Source organism: Chenopodium quinoa, unplaced genomic scaffold, assembly GCF_001683475.1.
Source record: "Chenopodium quinoa cultivar QQ74 unplaced genomic scaffold, ASM168347v1, whole genome shotgun sequence".
Lineage (NCBI taxonomy): Eukaryota > Viridiplantae > Streptophyta > Magnoliopsida > Caryophyllales > Amaranthaceae > Chenopodium > Chenopodium quinoa.
In genome coordinates this window covers 12197482-12213331 of record NW_018742204.1, presented here as the reverse complement: position 1 = coordinate 12213331, position 15850 = coordinate 12197482, and the positions used below count along the sequence as shown (strand labels likewise).

The 15850-nt window shown below is 35.6% G+C and overlaps 1 long non-coding RNA gene across 5 annotated transcripts; it reads right to left on the bottom strand.

Moving 5' to 3' along the window:
- Positions 1-6820: 6820 nt before the first annotated feature.
- LOC110718648 lies at positions 6821-15231 on the bottom strand. 5 transcript variants are annotated; one of them, XR_002510943.1, is made up of 9 exons: positions 14654-15231; positions 14416-14465; positions 13720-13800; positions 12736-12969; positions 12166-12299; positions 11143-12090; positions 9258-9778; positions 9063-9160; positions 6821-8382 (listed from the first exon to the last, which is right to left on the bottom strand). It is a non-coding gene; the product is annotated as an uncharacterized LOC110718648 (long non-coding RNA). The 5 variants fall into 5 exon arrangements; XR_002510939.1 differs by having other exon boundaries at positions 9258-12090; XR_002510945.1 differs by having other exon boundaries at positions 9692-12090.
- Positions 15232-15850: the final 619 nt, after the last annotated feature.

Genomic DNA, 15850 nt, shown 5'->3' with positions numbered 1-15850 from the left:
GCTTTTAATTCTGCACCTTTATTAGAAGCAAGCAGAATTCCTTGATCACAAGAACCAGAGAGATATCTTAATACTCTCTTTGCAGCTTGAAAGTGAGTAGAGGTAGGAGAATGCATAAATTGACTCAGATTATGCACTGTAAAAGCAATGTCTGGCCTTGTTATAGTGAGGTAAATGAGTTTCCCAACCAGCCTTTGATACACCTCTGGATGCTCTTGGGGAGTTCCATTTAAGTGAGTTAACTTGACATGACAGTCCATAGGTAGCCTGAGAGGTTTGCAGTCACTCAGGTTGTACTCACTGAGTATGTCCTTGACATATTTCTTCTGAGACAAAAATATTCCTCTTTCAGTTCTGTCTACTTCAATTCCCAAGAAATACTTCAATTCTCCCATATCCTTCATATGAAACTGAGTGTCAAGATACTTCTTTGCCTGAATGATTAACTCCAAGTTGGTCCCAGTAACTATAAGATCATCCACATAGACTAGGATTGCTACAAATCCTTTTTCACTCTGATGAGTAAAGAGAGTATGGTCTGTTTTTGACTGTCTGTATCCATAGCTTATGAGAGCAGAGCTAAGTTTGGCATACCATTGCCTAGGAGCCTGCTTGAGACCATAGAGTGATTTGTTCAATCTGCACACTCTATTACCATTTTGAGTTTCATCTTTGCCATGAAACTCTGCCCCAAATCTGAATCCCTTTCCAAGATATCCTGGTGGAAGCTTCATATAGACTGTTTCTGCTAATTCTCCATGAAGAAAAGCATTTTTTACATCCATTTGATGTATGTCCCATCCTTGATTTGCAGCAACAACTAGAAGAGACCTTACTGTAGTCATTTTAGCCACTGGTGCAAATGTCTCTTTGTAATCCAATCCATACTTCTGATTATTTCCCAACACAACAAGTCTGGACTTGTGTCTTTCAATTTTCCCAGTTTTTGGATTGTATTTGGTTGTATACAACCATTTACATCCAATAGCATGCTTTCCCTTGGGCAGGTAAGTGATATCCCAAGTATTACTGTCTTCAAGTGCCTTGAGCTCTTCATTCATTGCCTGTTGCCAATGTGTGTGTCTTACAGCATCCTTGAAGTAAACTGGATCAGCTTCCTTTACTTGAGATGCCATCATACAGAAAAATTTAGATGTGACAGGAGTTTCTGCCACTCCTTTCACAGCTTCAGCATAAGACACACTCCCCATTTTGTAGTCTTTGTGCCACACAGGTGGTCTACTCTGTCTTCCAGATTTCCTTATAGGCATAGTATTGTTCTGAGATTCACTCTCAGCCTCACTGGTTTGTTCATTTGTAGGTTCAGGTTCAGTGTTTGAGTTGGGTTGAGATTCTAGCTCATTTTGTGTGGTGTTAGTGTTTGGGCTTGGGTTCTCTCTCAGGTTCTCTGCTCCTTCATTACAGTCATCTATCCATGGTTTCTGCATAGATTTTTCACTCTCAGAGACTTGTTCTCTTGATATCACACTTTGAAGCAAGTGATATGGATAGATATTCTCATAGAATTTCACATCCCTTGACACAAACATCTTTTCATTCATCAAATTCATGAGCTTGTATCCCTTCTGATTTTGAGGATATCCAAGAAATAAGCATGGCAACCCCCTGGCATCAAATTTATCACCTTTCTTATCTGGATTATATGCCATTGCAAGACACCCAAATGCTCTCATCTGCTCATAGTGAGGTTGCTTGCTGTGTAGAACTTCATAAGGAGTTTTATCTTTCAGAATTACACTAGGTAATCTATTAGTTATATAAACTGCAGCATGAGCACAATCAACCCAGAATTTCAATGGAAGACCAGCTTGAAATCTCAGTGCTCTTGCCATCTCAAGTATGTTTCTGTGCTTTCTCTCTGCCCTTCCATTCTGCTCAGGCCTGTCAACACATGATGTTTGGTGTGCAATCCCAAATCTGTCAAAGAAGGGTCTACACTTTTGATCATCAAACTCAGGTGCATTATCACTCCTTATAGTCTTCACCTTCATGTTATGATGAGTTTTTGCCATATTGACAAAGCTCTCTATCACCTTGAATGCATCTGACTTGTGAACAATCAGATTTATCCAAGTTACTCTTGAGTAATCATCTACCAAGGTTAAAAAATACTTGTATTTTCCCTTAGTAGGAACTCTATATGGTCCCCATGTGTCTAAGTGTACAAGTTCAAATGGCTCTTTTTCCCTTGAAACACTTAGATTATATGGAAGTTTAGTAAACTTTGCCAGAGGACATGTCAAACACACATCTGAGCTGCTTGATTTCACACCCTTCAGATTATGAATCTTCTCAATCCTGGTAAATGGAGCATGCCCTAGTCTATGATGCCACAATGTTCTGCTACTCAAGACAGGAGCATTTTTCACCATGCTTGGAACATTGCTGTAAGTGTTGGTGGTCATTGCACTCTTCTCACCATTTTTGATTCCATTTTTACTCATGATCTCCTTTTTCATTTCTTGTATCACACTCTCTATTTGCTCACTTTTAAGATAGTATAGCCCATTTTTTATCACTCCAATTCCCTTTACAACACTTGACTGTAATTCTTCAATAATACAATATTCAGCATAGAATTGTACTCTACACTTTGAATCTTGCAAAAGTTTTTTCACAGACAGCAAATTATGTTTAAATGATGGAACATACAACACATTCTTAAGAGACAGACCATTCTCAAGCCTAACATTCCCAATATGACTTATACTTGCAGTATGACCAGTTGGCATGTTAATTTTGGGTTCATTTATACTTTTAACAACATTCAGCATGTTATCTAAATTTCCAGTCATATGGTCTGATGCACCAGAATCAATAATCCAGCCATTTGTAATAGATTCAGCAAAATAACAGGACACCATACCTGCATATGAGATTTCTAACTCATCATCATTATTAGGGGCAGCTTGCCTTGATGCTGTGGGCATCATTCTGAGCATAGCTTTTATTTGCTGCATAGTAAATTGGTTGCCTGAGCTAGTACTGCTGAATCCAGAATCACTCTGATTGCTGCTCTGCACAATTGCAGCAGATTTGCTTCCTCCTTTCTTGCTTTTGTTCCATTTGGAACTTGCATTACCACTCTTCCCTCTGTCTTTCTGTGGATGTGACTTAGCTTTAGGGTGACCAGATGGGTACCCAATCACTTCTCAGCATTTAACATTTGAGTGTCCCTTTTTTCCACATACAGTGCATGCTCCCCCTATCCCTTTACTAAACATAGCAAGAGATTCAGGTTCTTCTTTAGGCTGAGTGAGAATCATTCTCTGTTATTCTTCCTGTTCCAGAAAACTACATGCTGTTTCAACAGATGGAGAGTTCTCATCATCAAGATTTGACTTCTTTGAGGCCCGTAAGCATCATCCAGTCCATTGAGAAACTGGAAGAGTTTATGTTCTTCATTCTGCTTTCCCAATGCTTTGAGAAAGGCTGCGACTTCAGCATTAACTTCTCCAATAGCTGGAAGAACATTTAATGACTCCAATTCCTCCCATATTGTCTTCATTTGAGTGTAATACTCACTGATTGAAATGCTTTGCTGCTTAGTTTCATACAACTCCTTATTGAGTTTGTATTTTCTTGAACCATTCACAAGAGAGAACCTTTTCTCCAGTTGGTTCCAGATTTGTTGAGCATTGCTCACATACAGAATGGACTTTCGAATTGATTCTGAGACAGACCCCCAAAATCCATGAGATTATCATGTTATTACATGTATCCCATGCCTCAGCATTCACAGCATCTGAGCTATCCTTCACCAAAGTTCCAGTCACAAACCCCAACTTTCTCCTAGATGCCAGAGCTATCTCCATAGACCTCTTCCATGACCTGAAGTTGGAGGATCCTTGAAGCTTCTCTATGGACTGGAAATTGTTTCCATCTGAGGGATGTAAGTATAGTGGACTGGTAGCATCTATGGTTGTTACCATTTTCTTCAAAGATTAAAGCTTTCTTAAATCTAATAACAGATTCTTCTAGATCTGATATGGAAAATAAAGAAAGATTGGATTTTTAGGCAAAATTGAGCCTATGGCTCTGATACCATAATGACAGAAAAAATGTTTCAACAAGAAAAACGGCTATACTTGCAGAGGATCATTCCCATATTTTAGGGTATTTCTTTCATTCATTATGTCTTCCTTACAAGGCAGCTTTCCAATATATATGGACACACCGTCCTTACAAAACATGACATCTGTCCACTAAATCATCCTATAAAAATACCAAACAGAAAATGCTATCACAAGACAGCTAGCAGAGCAAAAAGACAAAAAACAGGAAAGTAGCAGGAAATTAAAATAACAACAGCATACAGAGCATCAGCAGCAGCACACACATGCACCAACTTCTTTTCAACACTTATATTTGTGGTTGCAACTTGCAACTGATTTTTATTTTCTCACTTTATTCTAATTACCCTTAGTTGAATTTTAATTATGTATTTTTTTTTTATGCTTTCAAATGCAAGAATTAAACTTTATCGATTTTCATTTTTTTTTCGGGTACCCTCTGACTCGACCCGGGAATTTTGGGTACCCGATATCCGGGTACCTGGATTTCGCGGGTTGGGTCATAGGCCGAGTACTTGACTACCCGAAAACTCGGGTAACTGCGTTCTCGAGTACCCGAAATCCCGGGTACCCGGATTTGAACACCCCTAGATTACACCATGGGTTCCAAGTGCTGCACCTCCACACCCCACGCTGCTGCCGCCGCCAAGAACGGTCAGCTGGCTGGTCGGCCACTTGCCGGCGACCCCAGCCAGCCACGGCCTTCCCCTCTCATCTTCCTTCTTTTTTTCTCTTTCCTCTTTATTCCTTGCGTGAGACCACCTCACATGGTGCTCAGGACTGTGTGGCTGCTCTTCTACCCGCCGGAAATCGGCACCGCCACCCCTCACCACAGTCATCATTATCATCATCTCATCACACCTTTCTCATCTCTCTCCTCTTTTGGTTTAACTAGTTGAGCCATCGCGCGCGATGCGCGCGATAGCCCAATAAACACGAATAGAGTGTTATTAATTTTAGTTTATAATAAATGTGTTACTAATTCGATTCATTTGTAGGTTGGGTTTTAGGATTAGTTTTGAGAATTGATATTAAACTCTTTATGCGCGCGATAGCCCAATAAAGTAGAACCGAGTGTTGATAATTTGTAGTATAAGCAAACGTGTAATAGTAATTGCTATAGTTATTGTTAAAAATTATTGCTATTGTAATAAAGCAGAAAAAATTATTGCTATGGTTTATAAACAAATGTGTAAAAGTAATGCCGCGATAGCCCAATTCACAAAAACTGGATGTAGATAAATGCTTAATCCTATAAAGTATACAAAAAAATTGGTTGCGAATGTTAGTATCTAAGAGTTGTGTTGTTATCGAATGCAAGTATTTTGAATTTTAAGTACATTTGGTACATTCGTTTTATGTAACTAATAATTTTGTTTTATAATTTGATTTTCTATTGAATATGGATATGAGCTCAATATTTGAGCTTCTTTATTTTTTAAAAATTAAAAATGAGTGATAATAAGTTTTTGTATATAAAATTAAACATAATGTATTAAAGGATACTATCACGTTATCTAATTTTCAATAAAAACGGAACACAATCGTATGAAAAATAATTAACCTATGTTCATTTAAAATGATTTACAAATAATTTGTTTTAAAATGACGTTTAAGCCAAAAAACGATTAGCAGAAATCAGAAATCGTTTCAACACACGTGTATATAAATACCATGCATAATAGGAAAAGATACTTTCTATTTCTAGATTTTTAAAATGTAATTTTATTTATGCAAATATGGGAGAACCCGTACACAATAACAACTAAGATACAACCATTCATGGCAAGGCCACTCCTACGATATCCTCATGGAGTAGGTGCTTTATTTTCGATGGCGGAACATCGAAATAAATCACACAATCCGATTGGATGACACCTAAGTTAGCCAAACTATCGACCACTTCACCTAAGTTAGCCAAACTATCAGCCACTTTATTCCCTTCCCGATTACAAAGAAAAACAAAAACAGACCAACCCTCCCAATTTAATAACCTGTGACAATTATTTAACATATGACAGCACTCCCCTCTTTGGGTAACTGGATTCTTAGAGCCTCCACGCAAGCTTGATTATCCAACTGTAAGTGTAGCTTCTGTATGCCCATTACCTTTGCCATCTCAAGGCCAATCTCAACAACAGCTAATTCTGCCTCGAATGCAGAGCATAACCCAAGAGGAGCAGCAAATCCCTTGATGAAGATCCCACGATTATCTCTGATTACAGCCCCTGCTCCTACCAGTCCTAGTGTACCATTTGAAGCCCCATCTATATTGAGAACAAAGAAGTCCATAGGAGGTGCTGACCATCCAATGAATGCTTCCTTCCTGTCCTTTTGATCAAGAAAGCTCCTTCCAGAAGAACCACTTTCATACATTGCGGCCTATGTTACATCAACACAGTTTCTGATAAAGTTACCAGGGTTGATAGGGATTTCAACATTCCTTCCAAAACAAACACAATTTCTCCACTTCCAATTCCAACACAAGGCAAGAGAGAAGCAAGTTGGCCATTTTTCTGAATATATCAAACCATCGCTTTGAGATTCTTGCTAACCCATTCCTTTAGATTATTATTCCAAAAGGAAGGGTAATTGGCAGATGCATCTATGCTATGCCAAATTGCACGGGCTGCTGGACAGTCACTATAGCAAAACACTATATATTGAATTGAAGAATTTCTAAAGTTGTACTATAATGACCAGAAATCACAATTAAACACATTTAGTTTTTTTTTTTTTTTTTGGTAGGAGAAATTACTAATAAATTTTATAAAACCTTAAGTAAACACCACCTAATTTTCTATTTCAAATTGGAAAGATCTTAATTCATATACAAAACCGATGAATGATCCCTATCAAATTTGAAATTATCGTTTGCAACCATGAATCTTTATATAAATAAATAATGCGGTCTTTATAGTTTTTATATAAAGAATATTTTTTTCATATAAAAAAAAATAAATAAATACAGACTGCATTATTTATTTTTTATATATATAAAACTATTCGTTATATAAATAAATCGATCAAGCCACAAACCATGAACTCGTACCACGTACCGAATTGAAACATGAATCTGGTAATACTACTCCTGATTTATTTTCTCTCTCAACCCCCTCTCTCTATCCCAGCCCTTCTCTAACTTGGGTTCTTCTTTCTCGATGCATCCCTCTATCCATGCTCCTCTGTCGCTCTTTCCCATGTCCCTTTTTTTTCTCTCTTTCGCACACCTTCTCCCTTCCCCCCATCTCTCTCCCTCTTCTCCCAACTCATTCCCATACCTTCTTTTTCTCTCATTTTGTCTCCTGCCTCCCTCTCTCTCGGCCCCTTTCCTTTTCCGGTATGCCCTTTTCTCTCCTGGCATGCCCTCTCTTGACTCCCCAATATATAGATAATTTGGTGTCACATTTATCCATCATCCTTTATATTTTAATACTTGACTTATAAGGTTTTACAAACTTATTTAAAATCTTTTTCAAAAGTATTGTTTACCAACTCCAAGTTTACATACTAAAGATGATCCTCTAAACAGTTTACATACTAAATAAATCGTGCATAAGGTGTTGAACCCACATCTTATTCACGATAGCATAATGCTTCACCAATTAAGCTAATAGCCTTCATATACACACAAATTGCTATGATACAATCTTAAATACCCAAATTGCCTCAAATTAAACTACACACATCTGACATCTTAAAGCATGTTAATTGTAAAGGTTAAAGAATAAAGCAAATCAATCCATAATCTCTTTTTAGTCAAAATGTTATGAACTAAAAGACTCATAACTTCAACTTAAAGCACAAGATGAACAAAGGACAAAATAAATTTGATTCATGAGTACCACTTCCAAGGTTTGGGCGACTAAAATGGAGGCATTCACATTTAAAAAAAAAATAGTAGTAGTAATTAAGTATTAGTTCTTTAAATTACACCTGGTATTCACTTTCTTTTGTTATAGTAGTTAATACATTTACATAAAAAAGACTTAATAGGCAGCATAGACACATTACAGCAAGGCCCAAAGAAATAGAAGTAGGCAATATTATTGTAATTAACTATGGGATTTTCAAACATATTAGAGTAGTTGCATGAGTTCAATTGATTAAGAAATATTTACAAACAAAATGTAGCATACCTCTTTGACAAACTCAATAGGACGATGTTGAAATCGCATATCATACCTATAAAGAGCTTCCGAAGAGAACTGTTGTTTGTCGAGCCACCATAGCAAGGGGATCAAGTGCTTACTTGGTCACATGATAGATCAGCTGAACAAAGTCCATCCTGCAAAATTTCAGCCCAAACAATCACTAATTAGAAGCATGTAACTTCTTACACCTCCCTTTTAGTATATAGACCATAGTCAGATTTTGGAGCAAGTTAAGACCATTAATTTGAAGAAAACCAAACAGAAGCAATTGTCAACTAAAATCAGAGAATAGAGCCTATCAGAGTGCCACTTTATTTAATAATTTAACAGGAACATTGCAGATTAAGCAAATTAACCTGACACTTACTTGGATTAACGGAAAAGACTGGACATGAAGCATGCTAGTTTCAAACTCCAAGAGAGCAATAGCGAAAATAGATAATCAGCGCAGTACAGCTAAACTAACTTTCTAAGCCCAATAATAAAAGGAGTAAATAAATGACATAGCCCCTTACAAATTATAGGGACAGAGATAGAATCAAAGAGGGTAAAAACTCAGAATTTCAAATCAAAAACCCATATTCAAAAAGAAAAGAAAAATTGGAAACAAGCCTTTCAATTTCGAGAGTAGACTAAAATATTGATTCCGAAAAAGATGATGAAAAAAAACAGAAAAAATTATAACAATCTTCTTAAAAAAAAATCATACAAACATAAATTACTCATAGATTTCAATTATTCAATTTATTTAATTTTTCATAGGCTGAATCTCTTGTCAATGTTTAATCAAGGAAATGAAATAGGTGTGATCTACCTGAGTGCTCAAAATGAAGGGCCAGGACTAACTGCAGAAGATACCACTGTAGTCCATCATCATCAATTCTTTCAAAAACTCAACGCATTAGCACAAACCTGTAAAAAGACATCAAGTCACTTGATTTAGCTAAAAAAAACAGTCAAGAATATGAACCACAACTGTTGGTGATATGATGATATGTAGTTTAAATACCTGTTTCACCCTAACAAAAGATGTTGATGATCAACTTTGTCATTCTAAAAGTGGCTTCAATGTTAAAGACAGGTCATATTTTAAATCCGTTGCAATATACAACTTTGAATTCTGGACAACTAAGCTGCCACGTTCAAAACTTCAAATGATCTTCCTTGCCTACTTCATAAGTTCAAGTGACATATCTAGCATCATTAGGTCTTCATCATACATTTATTGCTTTGAAAGTCACTAAATCTTTCATGAATAGATATTATTTATCAGAGGAATTTTCTCTCATCCCTTAATCTTAATTCACATTTATCAACAATAAAGTCCATTATAGGTCAATTATCAAATTTAACACCCTGTCACAATTAATCAAATAGCAACAACATAATTGAACGTTACCCAACATAAAAGAAATTAAACGAAACAAAACTTGACAAACTCACCATACCGCCTTCAGCATCCTGTTCCCTAGCAAGTTCTTGTAGGAACCAAACAACACTACCTTCTTGATTAGGGTTAGCAAACGCTTCCTATACACACAAAAACAAAAACCACATTGACCCTTCCATTAATTAGTAATTACCCACAAAACCCATCATTACAAATAATTTACAACCTCTTAAAAAAAAAAAAAATTCAACGTGATGATCAGGGACTTCCCGTACATTGCTCAAATCCTATAAATATAATTAAAATTTGCACATAAAACAAAAATTCAAAATATTGTTAATTTCCCACAAATATAACTTAAATAAAAAGCAAGAAATTGGGAAATTTGGCATGTAAAATCAAGAATCTATCAGGAAAGGTCATTGATATTGCCCCACCAAATAATGGGTGCTCAGTACATGCATTATCCACCATATTTTAAGAAAAAAAACTGCATTTCAAGCAAAAAGAAAACACAAAAATCAACCAATTTAAAGAGAAGACGATGAATTAAACTACGAATATAGTAATGAGAAATTGACAAAACCCAAAACATTCATACCTATCATACCAGAAAGTTGTTTTGCCACTTTTCATACCAGAAAGTTGTTCTAATAAAACTATTTGCTATGGTGTCTGCAGCGTATAAGAGGCAAATAGCAGCAGATAAGCCCGACCTTAGACAGAGTGAAGAAAAACAGTCTTTTTTGACATGGCACGTGCAAATTTGAAATCACAAAGCTAAAAAAATAGAAGCAAGAATAAGCTATTTATACTGAATAAATTTAACCTTAATAACGCATAAATTTAAAACTACACATTTGTATAAAAGAGGTGATGTCAATAATGTAACAAAAACTGCAGCTAGAAAGGTGCAAGCCAGATTGCCGATTCACGAGTCATTATGCTCTTCAAAAGATGATACCAGATTGTAAGCATTGATGTTGGTCTTATTAGTTACGAGTACCCTGTAATGCTAACATAAATATCTAGATAATCAAACATCAACATAAATATCAAGATAATCAAACATCACAGTGCACTTGAGCTATAAGAGAGTAATTTCATAGCACCGATGATATGTCATTGAGATTCTATGGCATCACAAGGAAAATGCATAAGCAGGTGCACACTTGCCTAATTATATCAATCCTATTCACTTTATAATACTCCTTATTTATCAGAACATATCAAACATCCAATCATATCTACTATGGAGTATAATTCAGCAGATCACACTACTAAGTTGCAGTCTCACACCACATTACACCATTGAAACAAAAGTTATCGACTTCCTTGTCAATCAACTGCAGTAAGCACAAGATAAACAACACCAACGCATACAAACTCAGAAAAACATATTACAGATAACAGAGATTTGCCAATGCCGATGATAATACATCGAAATTCTCCGAACCAAAGACTAAAACTACATAATTGGAAAATTTTACAGAACAGAAAATACCTCAAAATTCTGAAACAACCCAACAACATACATACTGTATTTCTTAGCAAATGCCTCAGCTTCAGCAACTGAATTCAATCTAACAATAGGCTCACCCGTCTTCTTCCTTGCCCAAGTCAGTATCTCCTCCCTAATCCAAAACCACATCTTACAAATTTCCGAAAAAAATCCAAATTAAATATACCCTTCAAATTCAAATTTAACAAAACATAAAATTAAAATCTTATGCAAAAAATCCACCAGTATAGTGCTGAGAAGTGCCATTGATGAAAAGAAGTGCCAATTAGTTGCTGGTGACCAGCCCACCTCCCCCACCCCGAGCTTACCTACTCGCTAACCCCCAAATCCTCGACCCTACTCTTCTCCACGATCCTAATGCTCCGTCCTTAAACAATTTTTGTTCTTTTGTCTCTCCTTCCCCAAACACCACCACTGCTCCACCCCTCTCTCAATCCCCACCACCACTATACCACTCCAGTCCCATCCCACCACCAGAACCGCCCCTCCCCTTCTTGACTATTGCTGCCAACCTCCCCCTCACCCAACAGGCCAAACCTCCCACACAACCCACCAACCAGTCTCTATTCCACCCCTACCCTTCTACAGCCCTGATTCCACCAATTTCCGACCACCGTAACCAATCCTCACCACCAAAAACTTCCGCACCCACACACCCCACCAACGAGCCAGAATCCTCCACCTCACCCAACCACAACTCCCTTCTCCCTCACAAACAGCAGCCACCAGCAACCTTGGTGCCCTGCTGCTGCTCCATCTCCTTGCACCAAACAGAACAACCCCACATCACCAATTCTTCAATTGCGCACCAAATCACAGCCAACGCCCACCAATTACCGCCAATCATCAATTCTATACCGTTTTCAACAATTTCTCCCTCCACCGTTGATTTTATTGAGATTCGGGATTGATGATGATGGTGAGCATGGCCTACCGTTGGTTTGGTATCTTCAGTACTAATATTTTAAATAAATTTACCCCAGTATAAGTATTAAATAAATTTACCTAAAAAATTGAATTTGTATCTTCTCGAGATCATCTCAAAGTTCTTCATTTCCAGTGAGCTTCTCTCATATTCAACCTTTACAATCCCCTGACCTACAGATCTTGGATCTGACGGAAAATTACTTGACCTTCCTCTGTAAAAGCAATAAGATGTTCAGTAAAAATCAAAGTAAAATCAAACCAACAGGCCTAACTTCTACCACAGCATTATTCATGAGAAGAGGATCAAAATTTAAAATTTATATTTTTAACTTCTTTTTATAACTTGTGCTTCTTAATTACACTCAAACTTGTTATACAAGTTCCAAATTCAAGATACACTCCAAATCCAAAACCCTAGATTCGTACAGTTCATGACTTTCCTAATCTTGCTATCTATGCCCCTAATGTATACCAAATTAACCAAAACCCTAAAGGACTTGTTTACCATCTACTCATAAGGACTTGAAAATTGTCTATCATGAGGTATAAAATTTCATACTTTATGGGGCAAACAAATATAAATAAAAAAAATTTAATAACCCTTGAAAGCTAAAGCATATCATAGATTAGAAAAATTTAGAAATTTACCCATAAGATTAACACGAAGATGACTGCTAAGCTCCACAAAAAGCTCAAACATCGGACCTAAATCGCCGACACTGCCATGATGATAAAGCAAAGTAGATGAGGCTTTAGCGTTTACATACATAGCTACAGCTCGTTCCCCCTTTGAATTTGGAGCTTTAAAACATCAATGCCAGGAATTGACAATAATTTCTCGCCACCAGAATTTCATCAGAGATCACCGTGTATACATTAGAGCTGACAGAAAAAAAATGAAAATTTAGCAGCAATTGATGAATTCACTCCCCCACCCCCGTTCTTTTTCTCTCTCAACAGATATTCCTGTTTCAAAAACCTTTTCCCCAAACATCTCCTCTTTTATGAAAACCTAAAAAATTTCCAGCTTAAAATCGATAATCCGGAAAAATTCAAGCCCAAAATTGACAACCTTGATAAAACTAAGCTATATTAAGACTCAGAGACCACCAAGACAAAATCCAAGTAAAAATTAGCAACCTAGAAAAATCTAAGCAAAAAATGCGATGACCCAGTTACACAGACCAAAATTATTGAATTGAAAATCGATCACCCAACAAAAAAAATGAGCTGAAAATTGAATACCTAAAAAAAAATTTAAGGTCATAAATCATAATCAACAACCTAAAAAAATTAAAGTTTGTATAAAGATGACCCTTTAAAGCTCAATCAAACCATGTAAAAGTAGGGGCGAAAGTTGAAAATAACGTAAGTTCTAATATTTTAAGGTACCCTAATATAAAATTGAATTTAACAATAATCACAATAGCTAGATTAACCATAGACTAATTTAGGAAAATTATGAACAACATATCAGAGTAATTGATTTCAATAGGAGTAGTATTTTTTTCAATCCCAAGAATCTCTTTTTTTAGCCATGAAAAATAACCTAGTTCATCCCACACATATAACCCAATGAATCTCACATTATATCCCAAATTATAGGGGGGAAAAAAAGCAAAAAAATTGTACCTTAATCGAGTGAACAGAAGGCTACGATTCTCCATAAGCTTTTCCAATCCACCCCTCTGATTTCAACACAGTTATTCTAACCTAACAAAGGTATGAATAACCGACATCAGAGTAAAAACAAATAGCATTATTTTATGTAGAAAGATACAAGGATATAATTTTCTACCTTTAATTGAATGCATAAGGATCATCTGATCATATTTATAAACAAGCATATGGATTCAGAATTTCGGAGACCCACTACCCTAACTCTCTGCATTATGAGACTATATCATCAATTATTTTGTCCTCTAATTTATTGGTGACTTTCAAAAGCAGCAACCAAGCATATTAAAAAAAAGTCTAAACCATGAGTAGAAAAAGCAATCACTAGTGTAGGAAAATTTATGAACCTAAGCAAGATAAAAGAACTCATCTCTAATTATTGTGATAAAACTCAGCATACCTACAAACAGAACAAGAGAAAATGATAGCTTTCATTACAGGATAAAATCTAATCAGATTAAATTATATATCAATGGTAATCAAAGCATGTATGCCATCATTTGTGTTTCTACCTATACAATCCAGAAATGTTTAATTATCTGAATCCTAAAATTGAATCAGCGTAACATGTAAAACGACATACTCTGATTGAAGAAAAAATATTCAAATGATTTTATGTAGAAAGATACAAGGATATAATTTTTTTTTTACCTTTAATCAAATGCAGAACGATCGTCTTCATTAATAGATCCTTGAGCTCCCTTTAAATCCAAAAAAATAAAAAAAGAATCATCAGCTTTTAACGAATGTAAGCTAAAACGTAAAAACATATAAAATCAAATAAATTTCATTAGATCTTGATAAATGTAATAAAAAAAAAAAACCCTTCACAAATCCTGAAAGTAAGCTAAAAACTTTATAATTCAACAAAATAATTAAAGAACCATACCTTCATTAGAAGCCGCTACAATGGAGAGTCGAAGAGTTTGTGAAAAATGGAAATAAAATAGGATGAACCGATCCTAACTACATAAAAGAAGAAATTGGGAATTGCTAAGAAATTAATCTAAGAGTATATGATTGAAGGATCCATTAGATGAAATTGGGCATTGCCCTGAATCCTAATTCATTATAACAAATAATTAGGGATCCCAAAGAATAACAACATTTTATTTGATGACGTAACTGCAACTGAGTTATTTGACATTAACCATTCAAAAGCTTTTTCCATGAATGCTTGATCAAACTCCACCGCACCATTGAAGTGAGGTCGGCGGCGAAGAGTGGAGATAAAATATGACGGTAGTTGTGATGATGGTGGTGGTGGAGTGATATTGAAATCTCTATGCTTGGTGATGAGGTCTTTCATGTTGAAGCAAAGAGAGAGAAAATAAAGTGAGAAAGGAAAAATGTACTCCATCTAATGGAGTGATATTGAGAAAGACTGGTTCAAAGGAGAGAGAAAGCAAATCGAAGAATTGAATGGTGGAGCATGAAAAGGGGATAAAGCAAGACTGAAACAAGACTAAGGAGACAAAGTGCTGAAGTCAAGCATGAAGGGCAATTTCGAAAGTAAAAAAATAGCTTGAGGGTATAAACGGAAGCACACTGTAGATTTCAAATAGTAACACAACTTCTGGTTTTTATAAGGGTAAAGATTTCTTTAATTTGTAAAATTATATATATTAGTAGTGGTTTTGGATTTTTATTATTGAAACTTATTTAATTAGTATCAAATTATGTTTTTAATGATTCAAAACTAATTTTTAGATTATAATTGGTTTTAAAATTTCAGATTTTGGGTTAAGGTGTCATACATTGGGGTTTTAATTCATCAAGAATGTGATTTTAGGGTTCTATGATAGATTGAATTGGGGGTTTTTATGTGTTTCATGTTTCCAATCATTATTGGGCATAAATTGTATAATTTAATGGAGTTAAAGAGGTTTTTGTTTAGTATTAGTGCTAGAAATCGACCCTAGTGTTGGTTTTGATGATTTTATAAAAAAGGGTTTAATCACCCATTAAAAGAGAAGTTACTTAGGGGTTTTTAAATAATTTTCAGATTATTATTAGTTGTTTAAAGTGATTTTAAGTTGCTTGAAACTGTGTATACAAGGAGAAGTAATATAGTGTTATTGTCCCT